The sequence below is a fragment of the Neomonachus schauinslandi genome, chromosome X (genome assembly GCF_002201575.2).
Source record: "Neomonachus schauinslandi chromosome X, ASM220157v2, whole genome shotgun sequence".
Classification (NCBI taxonomy): domain Eukaryota; kingdom Metazoa; phylum Chordata; class Mammalia; order Carnivora; family Phocidae; genus Neomonachus; species Neomonachus schauinslandi.
Genome location: NC_058419.1, coordinates 1,498,238 through 1,513,224, shown reverse-complemented (window position 1 = coordinate 1,513,224; position 14,987 = coordinate 1,498,238). Strand labels below are relative to the sequence as shown.

The 14,987-nt window shown below is 47.5% G+C and overlaps 1 protein-coding gene across 1 annotated transcript in view; it reads right to left on the bottom strand.

Moving 5' to 3' along the window:
* MECP2 (methyl-CpG binding protein 2) overlaps positions 1 to 14,987 on the bottom strand; it is a 49,908-nt gene that overhangs the window by 13,698 nt on the left and 21,223 nt on the right. The window lies entirely within an intron of this gene.

Sequence of the window (14,987 nt, the reverse complement as noted above, 5' to 3'; positions counted from 1 at the left end):
CAAATTCAGTCACTTCCCTGTGTCTAAACACTAACCAGGGAGAAAATACAATGGGAAGATTGAATACTGTTCTTCCAGTCCGAGCCCACTGGAACTCCCTTCAGAGCCTGACATTTACCTAGAATAAGCATCTGTGAACAGCCAGAGAAAGTATAGGGGACAGGGCCGTGACTTGCTTCCTATGACCACTGCATCACATGCCACACAACAGAACTGATTCCACACGGATTACAGAATTAGCTTTAAATGGCTGGTTACAACCTCCCACAGACTCGCTCTCTCCCAACCCCTAATAAAACTGAGAAACAAAGGTGGGAGGAGGTGTAAAGGGAAGACTCCATCAAACAAAGGAAAGGGACATAAACCTACCCAGCAGCCTACTGGGGCTCCTGCCCCTGTCCCAACTCCGGAAGCCATGCTGGGGAGCCGAAAATACCCAGAGACCTTAGCCAACGAGCTGGAGAGAAACAACTAGGTGGGAGTCTGTCACTTTTTCTGTTTAGACCCAGAAACTATAGAATCTCCTGCTGGGAGGTACCCAGCAAGCCAGGTGGGCTCTGTGGGAGATGACTGCTCTTGGGTACAAAAGGACCCAGGGAACTTCCCAGAGCCCGAGGTGCACCCTTTTCCTGCATCCCTGTGGGAACGGCATATACGTCCCTTAAGCAGCTAGAGTGAACCTTGGTATAAGACACTTAACATAATTCTTAAGGCAGAAAGAAGAATCCAGATACTGCCAAAGACTACCCAAGGGTGCAGCTCCCCCAGTGTGCAACTTCTCTGACCACACAATACTGAGCTCATGATAGCCCAGAGGAGAAAGCAATGAGAAAGGATGCCAAGAGACCAGGAAGAAAAAGCCAAGAACTCCCCCGCTGTACCAAAGCCAACAGAATATCTGGAAATGACATGGTAACTCTGCAAACATATTATGGCCAAAAGAGAAAAAAAAAAGAGATGACTCAGGAAAGGTAAAGTCTTTCACCAAGAAGAGAATATGCTGAAGGAAAAGAAGGTAATTCTTCGCAACTTTGTAAGAGCATTTTCTCAATAAGAATTCAAAGATGAGATGATAAAACACAGTAAGATGAAAGGGGCAAATTCCCAACCTAGACAAACCGCAGACCAAAACACATCATTATGGAACTAATAAATACATTTAAAAACAGCCAGAAACAGAATATACATAGCTGAAAATCAAATCAGACAAATAGTGAATGCAGATGAAAAAAAACAAAAGCTAAAGCAATTAGAGCAAAGCTAATAGCATTGGAAGAGAGACAAAGACAATCCAACATAAGGGTAATTTGTGTCCCTGTAGTAGGGAACCCCAAAAACGGAACAGAAAATGCTATCAAAAATATAAGAGAACAGACCTGAAACAAAGATGAGCTACATTTCCACCTTGAAAGAACACAATGTGTTCCCAGGAAAATGTGATAAGGAACACTTAACAGTGAGACAGACTCTGGTCAACCTCCTCAACTTCAAGGATAACAGAAAGAATGCTTCAGGCATTCCGAGGGAAAAAGCAAACAAAAACGACTTCCAAGGTAGAAAGAGCACAGGACCAGGAGTGCACAGCATCTACAGAACTGCAGGGCAGCTAGCTGAGTGCGGCGGTGAGCAGCACAGGCCAGGGAGCCAGCCTGCAATGAGCTCTGCCTTCACGTGTGCACACAGACTGAGCAGAGACGTCAGAGAGATGGGCAGGGGCCTCTATGAGGGGAGTCTGAACCCAGATCTGAAGGAAGTGAGGGGTGAGGGAGTGGGTCATATAAAGTGCAGCCCAGGTATAAGGAGCAGCGAGAGCCACAGCCCTGACCCAGGAACAACCTGGCCTGTTCTAGGAAAGGTAAGAGTGGTGGGCTGGACCCAAGTGAGCAAGGAGGGGAAGATGAACTCAAAATGAAGCAGGCCAGCCCAAGTAATTTGCAGGGTCCAGTGCAAAATGAAAACGCAGGACCGCTTGTGAAAAAATGGAGAATTTTGAGATAACCACAGTAGAGCATTAAACCAAACCTGGTTCTTCTAAGGCCTGGACATTGTACAGGCTACATGCCCAGGAAGCTGGCTTTGCTTCCAGGCAATGGACTTTGGATTTCATTTTGAGAGGTAAGAGGCCCCCAGAGGGTTTTACTCTGAGGAATGACATGACCAGATGAACAGTTTAAAAAACTCATCCTAATGATGAAGTTACAGCATGTAAGGGGGGTGAGGAGGCAGAGAGACACCAGGTGCTGCAGGGCGAGCTCATGGTTTGGGGTACTAAATGTTTACTAGGGTTTGACATCTGTGAAAAAAGGGGCAGGACGCAGACCTGGGCAGAGGAAGAAACTAAAGTGTACCACAGGCCCAACAAAGCTCCTGTGCACCTTGGACAGAGATGGCAGGGGTGTGTGGGGGCGGCTGTATCCCCACCTCGCTCAGTCACCTTAGTGCTGCCCTAGAAATGGTGGTATGACCTTGGCAAGGAGGCTTTTTGCAGCTGAGGCCCAGAAGAGCCCAAAGGAACTGGAGGCTGCCTGCTAACTGCACTCCCGCTACAGCAACCTCCACACCTGCCGCACAGGGCCATTGCAGAGTCTTTGTGGGTGATTAGGTGGCTTGTCTAGGTGCTGGCAGTAGAGGGCACGTGTATGCTGGGGGCAGGGGGAGGACAGATCAAGGGTCCTTTTTTTAAGATTGTATTTATTTGACACAGAGAGAGAGACAGCGAGAGAGAGAACACAAGCACGGGGAGTGGGAGAGGGAGAAGTAGGCTTTCTGCCGAGCGGGGAGCCCGACGTGGGGCTCGATCCCAGGACCCTGGGATCATGACCTGAGCCGAAGGCAGACGCTTAACAACTGAGCCACCCAGGCGCCCCCACATCAAGGGTTCTCACTCCCAAATTAGATGTTTTCAATGTTGAGGCAATTCACCTTCTAAAGATCTAAAGGGCTGTTGGATATATAAGTCTGCAGTTCAGGGAGAGGTCTGGGCTAGAGACAGATATCGGGGGTCCTCAGCACAGAGGTCCAAAGAGGCAGGTGAGTGAAAGAGGGCACCTTGGATGCTAAGCGTGGACAGCCCTCCCCCCACTATCTGTAGCTGTGATGAGAAGGAGTCAGCAAAAGAGACAGAGGAAAAGAAGCACCATCAGGTGTATCTGCCCAGATTATTGATGGCAAGTGACAGAGACCAACTCTAGCTGATTTACGCAGACAAGGACTTGATTAATAGGCTACTGGAAGACAGAAGGTGGTGATGTTTCCACGATATGAATGTACTTAATACCAGAGAACTGTACCCTTAAAAATGGTTAATATGGTTAAATTCTGTTATGTGTATTTTACCACAATAACAAAAATTAAGGAAAAAAGGCTACTGGGTGGCCAGACTATCCTTAGAGGGTTGGAGGAACAGGTTGGAGTCTAGTTGGCCAGAAACAATATTCCAATCCTGGGGCCAGGCTGACAGAGGGCAGCTAGCACTGCCTCTGCCACCCTGCAGGGGGCAGCACGGACCACCAGCACCACGGCCACTCTGTGGCCCAGTTAACTTGTCCTTTCTGCAGCCCAGATGCTGAGCAAGTGCTCCTCTGCTGGCTCTGATCTCCTCTGAGGATGAGTCTGACCAGAACATGGGGCACAAACCCATACCCTTGTGCAGGACTCAGGCCATTTTTTTCTGTAAAGGGCCAGACAGTAAATATTTTCTGTTTTGCAGACCACATGATCTCTGTCACAGACACTGCACTTGCCTGGTATAGGGGGAGAGCAGCTACAGACAATGCATAAAGGAAGGGGTGGAGCTGGGTTGCAATAAAACTTTATTTACAAAAACAGGCAGTGGGCCAGATTTGGCCTTGGGATATAGTTTGCTGACTGCTGCCCTGGCTAAAAGGGAAACTAAAAAGGGAAGCATCTGGCATTTAAGCAACTAGTCAGCTCACCTGGCCTCCCATCAAACTCATATGGTGGGGGGAGAATTCCCCCCCAACACAGAAGGGGGCTTAGAGGTGAGGTGTCCAAAGAAAATAAAACTAAGCCAGTGACGCTGCACCACGAAAGGGTGGGGTCCCCAAAGGGACACAAGGAAGGAAGGGTTTCCAGGAAGGAACAACCATGTTAAGAGGAAGACTCACCACTGGCCATGGCAACATGGACATCCACAGGGGAACATCCACTGGGGGCTAACATCCACCGGGGGCAGACTGACTGCTCTGTGGATTGTGGGGGAAAACTTCCATGAACTGGGCTGAGCAGAGTGGGAGGTGAGGAAGGTAAAGGCAAGTAGCCAAGTCTTGAAGAGCTTGGCCAAGGGGCTAATAAAACTGGGTGGGAGATGAGGAGGGAGTGCTCAGTGAAGATGGGAAATTCTAAAATACGTTCATATGGTGATGGGCATGAGTCATGAGAGAGAAAACTGACATGGTCCCAGGAAGGGTGGAATCTGTGAGCTCAGAGCACAGGAAGTCTTTGTCACCAGCAGAGCTGTCTGTTAGAGCTCTGTGGGTAGAGCAGTTTCCAGTGATGACAAATTCCAGGCTATGATTATGGCAGTGGGTGGCAGAAGTCACTGAACAGAGGAGGGGTTAAGGGCCATCTACAAGCACACTTAAGTCACCTGTGGGATGGAAGGGACTGGGACAGAGAGACAAAGACTGAAGGCCTGGCACCAAATCCTTAGCAGAGGGGAACTGTCTGGGCAGTGAACAAGCCTGCAACAGGGAGTGTGTGGGCTTGGAAAGCTGAGTGGCATGAGTGTCACAGCATGCTTTTTATGAGAACATGGATCCTGAACACAGAGGACACAGCTTCTCCTCCTGTCTGAGGTCCATGGGCTGTGACAGTCAGCAGGCTGCTCTCTTAGCATGAGGTACTGTCAGGGAGCCAGGAGTGCAAGAGGAGGATCCAACCCAGATAAGGCCCGGGGGCTTAGTTAGGGTTCTTTTCAGGAAGAGATACTTGAACTGAGTCTTCAAGAATAAGTAAGAGGAGTAAATGTGGCAGGGAATGATGGACATAGCCAGGAGTATGAGAGCAGTTCTATACAGCTGAGGGGTATATGTATGAGAAAAAGAGCAGCAATGAATGGAAGAGGACAGAAAGAGGCAGGGGTCACATCAGGGGCCCTGATGCCATTTGAAGACAGGGGTATCATTCTTGGGTTTAAAGCAGGGGAGTGAGATTTGACTCTAGGGACCTCAGGGAAGATAAAAATGTGTAGGAGAGTTGGCAAGTTATTGCAGGAGTCCTAAGTGAGATGAGGGCTTGAACCAGGTTGGTGGAAGAAGGGATGTAGAAGACACAGGTGGGAGAAATAAAGGAATGTGGGTTCCCAGCTTGCATGACTGTTGCTGCTATCAACTGTGACAGAGACCGGAGGATGTGCTGTTTGGCTGTTTGCTCTTCTAACTACCTTACTTTGGGGGAGGCAGGGGGGTGGTGGGGGAGGCAGTGGGTTGAGGAAAATAGGAGGGAGAAAAAAGGGCAAAAAACCTTCAAATGCCTTCTGTGGTAAAATCTGACTAATGTGCACAAACACCCCATGTGCCTTTTCTAACATGAAACAAAACCAAGTTTTATTTCCTTCATACTTCTTTTTGTGCTCTCTGTCGCCACCTAATGGGATGTCAGCCTCAACCCAAAGACCTGTGGACTGACCAGTGGGCAATGGGAGGCTCCTGAGATGGGGATGGGGTGGGGGGCAGCATCTGGGTGGAAAAGGACCTGTCCAGCTAACTTTAGATGTCTGACAACACCTCTAGGGTCCATGGACCACCTTCTGGAAGATCAGAGGTTCCTGGAGCTCAGAGAAATATTCATTAATAATACCTTGCTCAGGGGCGCCTGGGTGGCTCAGTCAGTTAAGCATCCGACTCCTGGTTTTGGCTCAGGTCATGATCTCAAGGTCGTGAGATTGAGCCGTGCGTCAGGCTTCACGCTCAGTGCGGAGTCAGCTTGAGATTCTCTCTCTCCCTCTGCCCCTCCCCTCACTCGTGCTCTTTCTCTCTAAAATAAATAAATAAAATTAAAAAAAAAATACCTTGTTCAACCTAAGATCATTTTCCAGATGTGCTTTGACCTTGACTTCTCTGTACTCCCAGGATCAACTACCAAACTGAAGTATATTGAGGGAACCACTGTGTAGTTATCCACGAACTCCTGTCTCGTGGGACAAAAATTGTGGGGCACCTGAGCTTAGCTGAGCTGTTTTGGTTCTGGTGTTTAATGTGCCACCTTTCATTTAGGTTTATAAATTTGGGAATGCAAAAAAAAAAAAAAATCTCCTAATGAAAAGTCTTAGCTATGGGGACAAAATAAGGAGCTATACCCCTTGCTGTGTATTCAGATGGGAGAAAGGATGAGAGTGAGCTATTAATAATCCCATCATGGGGGCCCAACCCTCATGTTCTCTTCTAACCCTAAATACCTCTCAGAGGCCCCATCTCCAAATATTATCACATTGGGGGTTAAGGTGTGAACACATGAATTCTGGGGGGAGGGGACACACAAACACTTTGGTCCATAACAATGGAGATGTTTATTTTCTACTGTTAAATGAAAAATGAAAAGGCAGTGGATGGCACTATGTACACTGTGTGAAACCAATTAAAACTCAATCTGAGGGGCGCCTGGGTGGCTCAGTTGGTTGAGTGCCCAACTCTTGATTTCAGCTCAGGTCACGATCTCAGGGTCCTGAGATTGAGCCCCATGTCAGGCTCCATGCTCAGCAGGGTGTCTGCTTGAGATTCTTTCCCCTCCCTCTCCTCTCTTCCTGTTCCCACAGATGTGAGCGCAGGCTCTCTCTCAAAAAAAAAAAAAAAAAAAAAAAAAAAAGCTTCAATCCGAAAGATAGTAGCACAACAATGAGAATGTATTTCATGCCACTGAAGTGTACACTTAAAAACGGTCAAGATGGGGTGCATGGGTGGCGCAGTCGGTTAAGCGACTCTTGGTTTCGGCTCAGGTCGTGCTCTCGAGGTCCTGGGATTGAGCCCCGTGCTGGGCTCCAAGCTCAATGCAGAGTTTGCTTGGGATTCTCTCTCCCTCTGCCCTCCTGCTTGTGCTGTCGCTGTCTCTCTCAAATAAATAAATAAATCTTTTAAAAAATGGTCAAGATGGTAAATATTATGTTATATGCATCTTACGCATTTAAAAAAAAAAAAAAAGCCCTCAATCCAAGGGAAGGCAAGAAAGAAGAAAAAATAAAGAACAGAAAGTGTGGAAAAAACAGAATGTACAAAATAAAGTGGTATGAACAATCTAAACGCATTAGCAATTAAATGGATGTTAATGGATGAAACAGATTTTTTAAAAATCCAGCTATTTGCCATTTTCAAGACCTACATCTAACCCATAAAGACACAGAAGCAAAGAAAACGAAAAGTGGCAGTGCTGACCAAAAACACAGGTGGTACAGTGCGACTACCCATCAGATGTAGTAAAATTCAAGGCAAAAGCCCTATTAATTATAAAGACACTCACTTCATAATGCCAAAGGGTTCAATTCACCAGGAAGATAAAACTGAAAACCTGGGCGCCTAGGTGGCTCAGTCAGTTAGGTGTCTGTCTGCCTTTGGGTCAGGTCATGATCCCAGGGTCCTGGGATTGAGCCCTAGGTTGGGCTCTCTGCTCTGTGGGGAGTCTGCTTCTCCCTCTATCCCTCCCCCATACTTGTGCTCTCTCTTTCTCTCTCACTCTCTCTCTGTCTGAAATAAAATCTTAAAAAAAAAAAAACCCTGAAAACCTGGCTTCAAAATAAATAATACAGCCCAAATTAACAAAGCCCATGAAGAAACTGATGTGTCCAGCAGCAGAGAATACTGAGACACGTGTTCCCCAGCAGTGGGTAAATCAAACAGACAAAATGACAGTGAGAAGAGAGTATATTTTCATAACCCACTGAACAAGACTGAGGTGATGAGCTTATATGGGCTCCTGCACTCCCACCTGGCAGCTGCACATTGCATTCAGGCAGCATGCTGCGAGGGCTTGTGTCACACAGACCACATTCTCAGACCATACTGCAGTTTAGTTGGAACTTGATTTTTTTTTATGACAGTAACTAAAACAAAACAAAAACAAAAACACAAAGCCACATGCTTGGAAATTTAAAAAACACATTTCTAAATAATTGGGGGGATATCAAAGAAAGACTCATAAAGGGAGTTGAAAAACCCTTTCAGCTGACTTAAAATGATGATACTATACATCAAAACTTGATGCATGCATCTGAAATAGTTTGCAGGTCAGCTTTAAATGCTTGTATTTGGAAAGAAGATTGGAAATCAATGAGCTAAGTTTACAATTTGAGGAGCAAGAAAAAGAAAACCAGAGAATGTACTCCATGAAAGTAGAAAACAAGACGGAGATAAAAGCAGAGTGTAATGAGTTGTAGGTGCACAGCAATACAAGACAATAAGGCCAACAAGTTTGCTCTTTGCAAAAGTAATAAAACCAACAAAATTCTACCAAGACAAGGAAAACAGAGAAGGTACAAGTAAACAATACTAGAATGAAAAGGGAGACATAAATACAGATATTGCAGAAGTTTATAAAAGTTACGCACAACTTCATTGCTAGTAAATTTAGTAACAGACATAATGGACAAAATATACCTTAGCCACACTGACCCGAGCAGGTGCAGGGAACATAAAATTAGGTTTCAAGTTATGTGTATGTGCACAGAACACCTTACAGGAAATGTATCAGACCCTGGAAGCAGCTGTTCCCCGCAGAGGGGCCAGGGTGGCGCAGACCAAGGGTCACCCTATGGTGTGCACTTCCTGAGTTATGAACCGTGTTCATGGGTCACCTGCTCAGCAGCAAATCCAAACACACCGGTAGACAAGGAAAGACCTCACCTGGCGGGGTGTGCAGGCTGGCCCTGGAGGTGGGGAGTGAGCTGTGTGGCAGGATCAAACCCCAATATTAGTTGGCACTAAGTCTCTTTCCTTCTTCCTGTCCTTTTAACCTTTACAAATTTAGTAGGTGGAAATGGCATCTTCTTTGTTTTCATTTGTGTCTCTATCACTGAGGCAGAATTCCTATCTTCACTGGCCACCTGTATCTCTTCTTTTATAAATTTCCTGTTCACACTCTTTGTTAGTGGTGACTAGTGGTAAGTTAGCAATAAGAACTGTTACATTCAAGTCTAGACTGAAAAGGAAATTTAAAAATCTCCCCAACTCACAATAAACAACTGTGGAACAGCCCAAGATTACTGTTCCCAGTGCCCAGTTGGAGGCATTAAGTATAGGATGATTCACTGGATGGTGATTTGCAGCTGAACTATTCAAACCCTTCAGACTCACCCAAATCCCATGAAATTGCATCCAAGCATGCATGCATGCATTCATTCACTCACCAAATAGCCTCTGTTTGTCAAGCACCGGGCTTTGATGGAGGCCAGGGTCTGCTGAGAGCCTCACTCAAAGCAGGCACTAACGGTGCTTCCTGCCCTTCCTCACCTCTTTCCAGAACGGCCCTTTGAGGCACTACCAGTATTCCTACGTTATAAGCCCATGACCCAGACAATATATAGTCCATCAAAAATCTCAGAGCAGGACATTTTCCCAATACTCTCACAATCATCACTTTACAATCTCACTGAGTGCTCAGCAACACAGCAAAGCAATGTTACCAAAGGTAACACTGAGGCTCAAGGAGGGAAAAGTGACTTGACAGCTATTGGTGAGACCTGGGATTTAATCGTAAGGCCACATGGCTCAAAAACCTATGCTTGTCCACTATACTTAAGATAAAATTGTGAAAGTAGCAGGTTTTTACCTTGCCTAGACCCCATGCACTGCAGCAAGATCCTGGGTTGCAAGCAACAGAACCCAAATCTAGCTAACTTCAATCACAAAGGAGGTCTTTGGCAGATCTGGAAATGGAGAGTTGACTCGTGAACTAAGCCCAGAGAAGCAGCTGCACAACTGAGAACACTAAAGGGGCCATCTGGTTGGGATACCCACCTTGGGCACCACCACCGCCTCATCACTGGATTAGCCACTACTGTTGGAAGCCACTACCATGACTTATCTCTCACTGTCCCTCAAGAGCCAAAGTGCCCGAGGACAGTATGGGTTTGGCCAAGCTTAGGCCTCACTACCATCCCCTAGCTTCCAGGGAGCAAGGAGAGGGAATATCTGTCACCCGCAGCAGGCACTGCCAGCTACCCCTCAATGCCCAGGTTCACTGTTGGCCTTCCTATCAGGACCCTGCGCTCAGCTAAGGAAAGACATTTTCCAGCTTCCCAGCAGAACTGGGATGACATTCTGGCCAATGAGACGGTGGCAGAGTACACTGCCTGTCCTAGTCTTCATGCCTGCTCTTGCCCCATGGACCATGGGCAGAGCACACCTCCCCGCCCACTGGCTCTGTACCTGCTCATATGCCTGGCTTCCACTGATGAGACTGAGGAGGAAGAGACCGTAAGTAGCTTCTGTGTCTCTGCTCATTCCTTTCGGGAATGACATCCGCCTAAGAAGAGACTGTCCCTGGCAGTTGTTTCTCCCTCCGGGTCCTGGAACGATAGGCTTGGGAACCGATCTGAACCCCATTTGGCAGCTGACCTAGACCTTTGAGTGTGAAATAAATGATTGCTGTTCTAGCCACAGTTCGTTCCTCAGTAAAAACTGACAGATGTGGAGACAGAAATGGAAGTTACTCAGTGGGACTGGAAGGTGAGCCCAGAAGTGCTCTTCTGCCCTTCCTCCATGCCTCCTTCTTCCTACCCGGAGAGAAGGATGCAACGGCTAGACCTGCAAATGCCATCCTGTGACCATGGGCACCCTTGCGGATAGAAGGTACTTGCTTAGGGTGATGGAAGAAAAGGACTGAGGGGCCCTGGATCGCAGATACTTCTGGAGCCACTGCAATGGCCACTGGGACACCCTGCCTCCAGACTTCAGGGCACAGGAGAGAAGACAATTAATCCCAGCTTAGGCTTTCTTAAGTAGAAGCTAAGGTCCACTTCTACCTAAGAGCCACAAAATGGGGGATTCAACACCAAAAAAAAGTATCAAGGTGCTTAGAAACAAACAAAACCCACACCAAAATGTTCACAATAAACCACATGGGAGGGGCGCCTGGGTGGCTCAGTCGTTAAGCGTCTGCCTTCGGCTCAGGTCATGGTCCCAGGGTCCTGGGATCGAGCCCCACATCAGGCTCCCTGCTCCGCGGGAAGCCTGCTTCTCCCTCTCCCACTCCCCCTGCTTGTGTTCCCTCTCTCGCTGTCTCTCTCTGTCAAATAAATAAATAAAATCTTAAAAAAAAAAAAACCACATGTGAGGTTCACTTGTTACATGGCTATTTCATCAAGTTATCACAATCACTATAATGCAAGCTACTGAAATATGACAAAATAAATTCTGAGATTCTTCTAATTTCTGTTGGCTAAAAATGCAGCCTTTATTTGTTTATAAGTGAATCCAAGAGACAAAAACAAACCTAGATAATTCAGAATGTATTGAGGACAACACATATGCCTTCTATGTGATAAGTTCCCAGCATTATTTATTCAAAGAAAACTTGCTTTACTGCAAGAAATATAAAAAGCTTAAAAGTAAAACAATTAATGATGTAACACGCTACCTCCTACACCACCAGATTCCTTGCCTTGCCTTCATAGTAGTGGGTGCCATAACCTGACCAGAACAAAAACAAACACATTGTTCAAATTGCTGAGACTCTGAAAGTTCAATTAGCCAGAGCATTTTGCTCTCCCAAACTACAGCCACCGAGCAGGAAAAGGAGCAGCCCAAGCCTGCTGAGTGAGCCTGGACACCAGGTCCAGGTAGCAGTCATACATACACGTGTGCTTGGAGGCCATCTGGTGAGCCAGAAACTTTGCCCCTTACCGCTCCTGGGAGACTCAGGAGTGACTCCATCAGCCGCTCATGCTGGGCACCGTACTACACAGGGGAAGGTCCCAAGGAGTTGCATGGGGTCTCTGCTCCAGAAGCTCATAACCCACTACGGAAAGAGCAACATGCCAGAAAACCATTGTCCTTTTTAGCTATGGGGGCTACCCCCGATATCTGTAGGGGTCCCTAAGGGCCCAAGGAGGGGAGTGGTCAGGCTCCTCAGGCCTGAGAGCTGGGGTGGGCAGTGTCAGCCTCTTCTGAGCAATCAGTTCCTCAGGTTCCGCCCAGTCGGGCGGAAAACCTTTAATAAAGGCCATTCTCATGGGTACTTTAAGCAGCACATCTGTTGGTAAAACACAAATGTTGTTACACAAATACGAAGCCACAGATTGCAAAGACACCTGACAGTCTTTAAAATTCATTTCTCCTGTTCTGCAAAGCTGCACTGGAAAATCATGCTGTTAAATTACACACTCATAGAGGATGTAGGTTTAAAAAGTGGGGTAACTGTGTGGGTGTTATTTAGGCTTTCATCAATTTGTTCCATGTTTTTGGATAACTGCAAATCCCCCAAAAGTAAATCAAACGAACCACTCCACATATCTGCCCTTTATGTGTACCTTCTGACTCCAGACTGCAGGTTTGATTAACCCATAAACAAAACTGTCCCTCTTGGCCACAGAGAAGCTAACGAGTCAACAGCAGAGCAGGCTGCGTTCTATTCTGTCCCTCTCAGTGTTAAGACAAAATCTTAGGGCACGGTCCCACTACGGAATTCACTGCATCCATCCATGCAGCAAGTATGCATGATTCTAGGCACTGGAGATAACAGCAGGGAAGAGGTAAGAAAATCCTTGCCCTCATGGGGCTTCGATTCTAGTGAGAGGAAGAGGGAGAGGGAGAGAGACAGAGACAGAGACAGAACACAAATAAAACCAATGACTAAAACAGCATATAGCAGATGGTGACAAGTGCTAGGCTAGACAGGAAAAACTGGTGGGGTAGAGGCAGATGTCAGCTTTCAGGGAGGGCCACACTGAGACGGTGACATTTGAGTAGACTTGAAGGAGATCAAAAAGGGAGCCGTGTAATATCTGGGGGAAGAATGTCCCCAAGAGAGGGAAGGGCAGGGGTATACCCAGATAGTCCAGGAAGGGAGGCCAGGGAAGCCAGTGGATGAATGACAGGAGAGTGGCAGGAGAGGTAATCACACCAGGCCACTGTAAGAACTTTGGCTCTAATTCTGAGTGAGGGGGTCCCCAGGGAGGGTCCTGAACAAAAGAATGCCATACTCCAGCCTGCACATTGCAGGACTGAACAGAGATGCAGGCAGCAAGCAGCAAGGCTGGGAGCTTGGACCAGGATGGGACCAGCAGAGATGGGAACTTGTCAGGGAGAATGAATAGGGCCTGTGGACAAATGGGACATGGTGTGGAAGCTATGTGGGTAACTAGCACCAGGCTTCTGGCCCAAGGAGCAAGAAGACCAGGGGAAGAGAAGGCATTGAAGGGGTGGTGGTGTCAACGCCCAGGTTTGAACAGGTACAGTTGGAGAAGCCTGTTAGAAGACAAGCAGATACTAAGTCAGCACTGGGAGCATGGGTCTGGAGCTCAGGGGACCTGGTTAGCCTGGAGACATAAATTTGGTAGCCAGAGGTTTGCAAATGGATAGACAGCCATGAAGCTGGATAAGATACCTGGGGAGTGAAAGTGGAGAAGTATGAGCCCAAGGCCCTCCAACATCACATGGGGCACAGAGGAAGACCCAGCACACACTCACGAAGGACCTCTTGAGAACTACCAAGGGTCTTTGAATACGGTGGACAATCTTGCCTGCAGGGATGATAGACAATTTGGTCAGTCACCTATTCTGTTAGAAAGGGACCAAAGCTGTAGCTTGGAAGAAACAGGGTGGTCAGGGTAGGCCCCACTGAGAAGGTATACACTGATGCAAAGCCTCGAGGGAGGGAAGGGACTGACTCATGTAGGTAACTGGGATCACTGATACTGACAGGAAAGAGGAGAAGTTAACAACTGGCTCCTGGATTTAACAACACAAAGGTCATCATTCATGTCAGCAAAGGGCCAACTAGAGAGATCTCAAGAAAGTGTGTAGAGAGAGTGGAGTCCTGCTGGTAAAGGGAAGCAAAGAAGCTGGAAGGGTGGTGGGGTCAAGGGCCACTTTTGTCAAAGTTGGAGAAGTAGCAACAGGCTTCAAGGGGGATGGGAAGGATCCAGCATTGAGGAAAGAATTCCTGACACAGGAGAGGGCTGCAGAGATGGCCCAGAACAGGAACAGGAGCAAAGGCCCAAGAGAGGAGTTGGGGTATGGGGTGGGGGGTAGATGCTGGTGAGGAGATGCAGGACCTGCTGATGCTCTCTTTGGACTGCTTCCCTGCTCTCCAAGAACTAGGAAATGAATGAGGTATCAGCTGCGAGAAGGTGTGATGGCTGATGAGGAGGGTGGGAGAGGCAAGGACTGGGGAATTGTTGTATGCTAGCCAGAGAAGTCAGGGGGCTCTATTCAGCTGTGTGGCAGGTGATGACTGAATTTCATCAGGGTTAAGGCTTTGACAACAGAGTATGACAAAGCATGAAAGTGGTGAGGCTGTGGAGGTGGCATGCCAGGGAATTATCACGACTGCCCATGCCATTCGCACTGGGAAGGATATGAGTGAGGATACGAGGGAGGCCCAGGCCAGGGAGCAGATGGAGCCTTCACTGGCATCTGAGTGCCTGCAAGGACAAAGGCTTATTATTGAAGCTGGGTATGGAGGCACTCAGCTGGACACATAGAAGGAGCTCTACTTTTGCAGATGATGGAAACGATTAGGGCTACACTTTCTGGCACCAGCAGCAGCTACTGTAAAAGTTGACTGACTCTGAGAAAGAGCAAAAAGTTGTGGCTATGCTTCAGGGCACGTGCACCTTTTAAAAAGTCATTTTTTAAATGAGCACAACTGTAAGCACTTTCACTTTTTTTTTAAAAAAGATTTTATTTGACAGAGAGAGACAGTGAGAGAGGGAACACAAGCAGGGGGAGCAGGAGAGGGAGAAGCAGGCCTCCCGCTGAGTGGGGTGCCCGATGCGGGGCTCGATCCCAGGACCCTGGGATCATGACCTGAGCCGA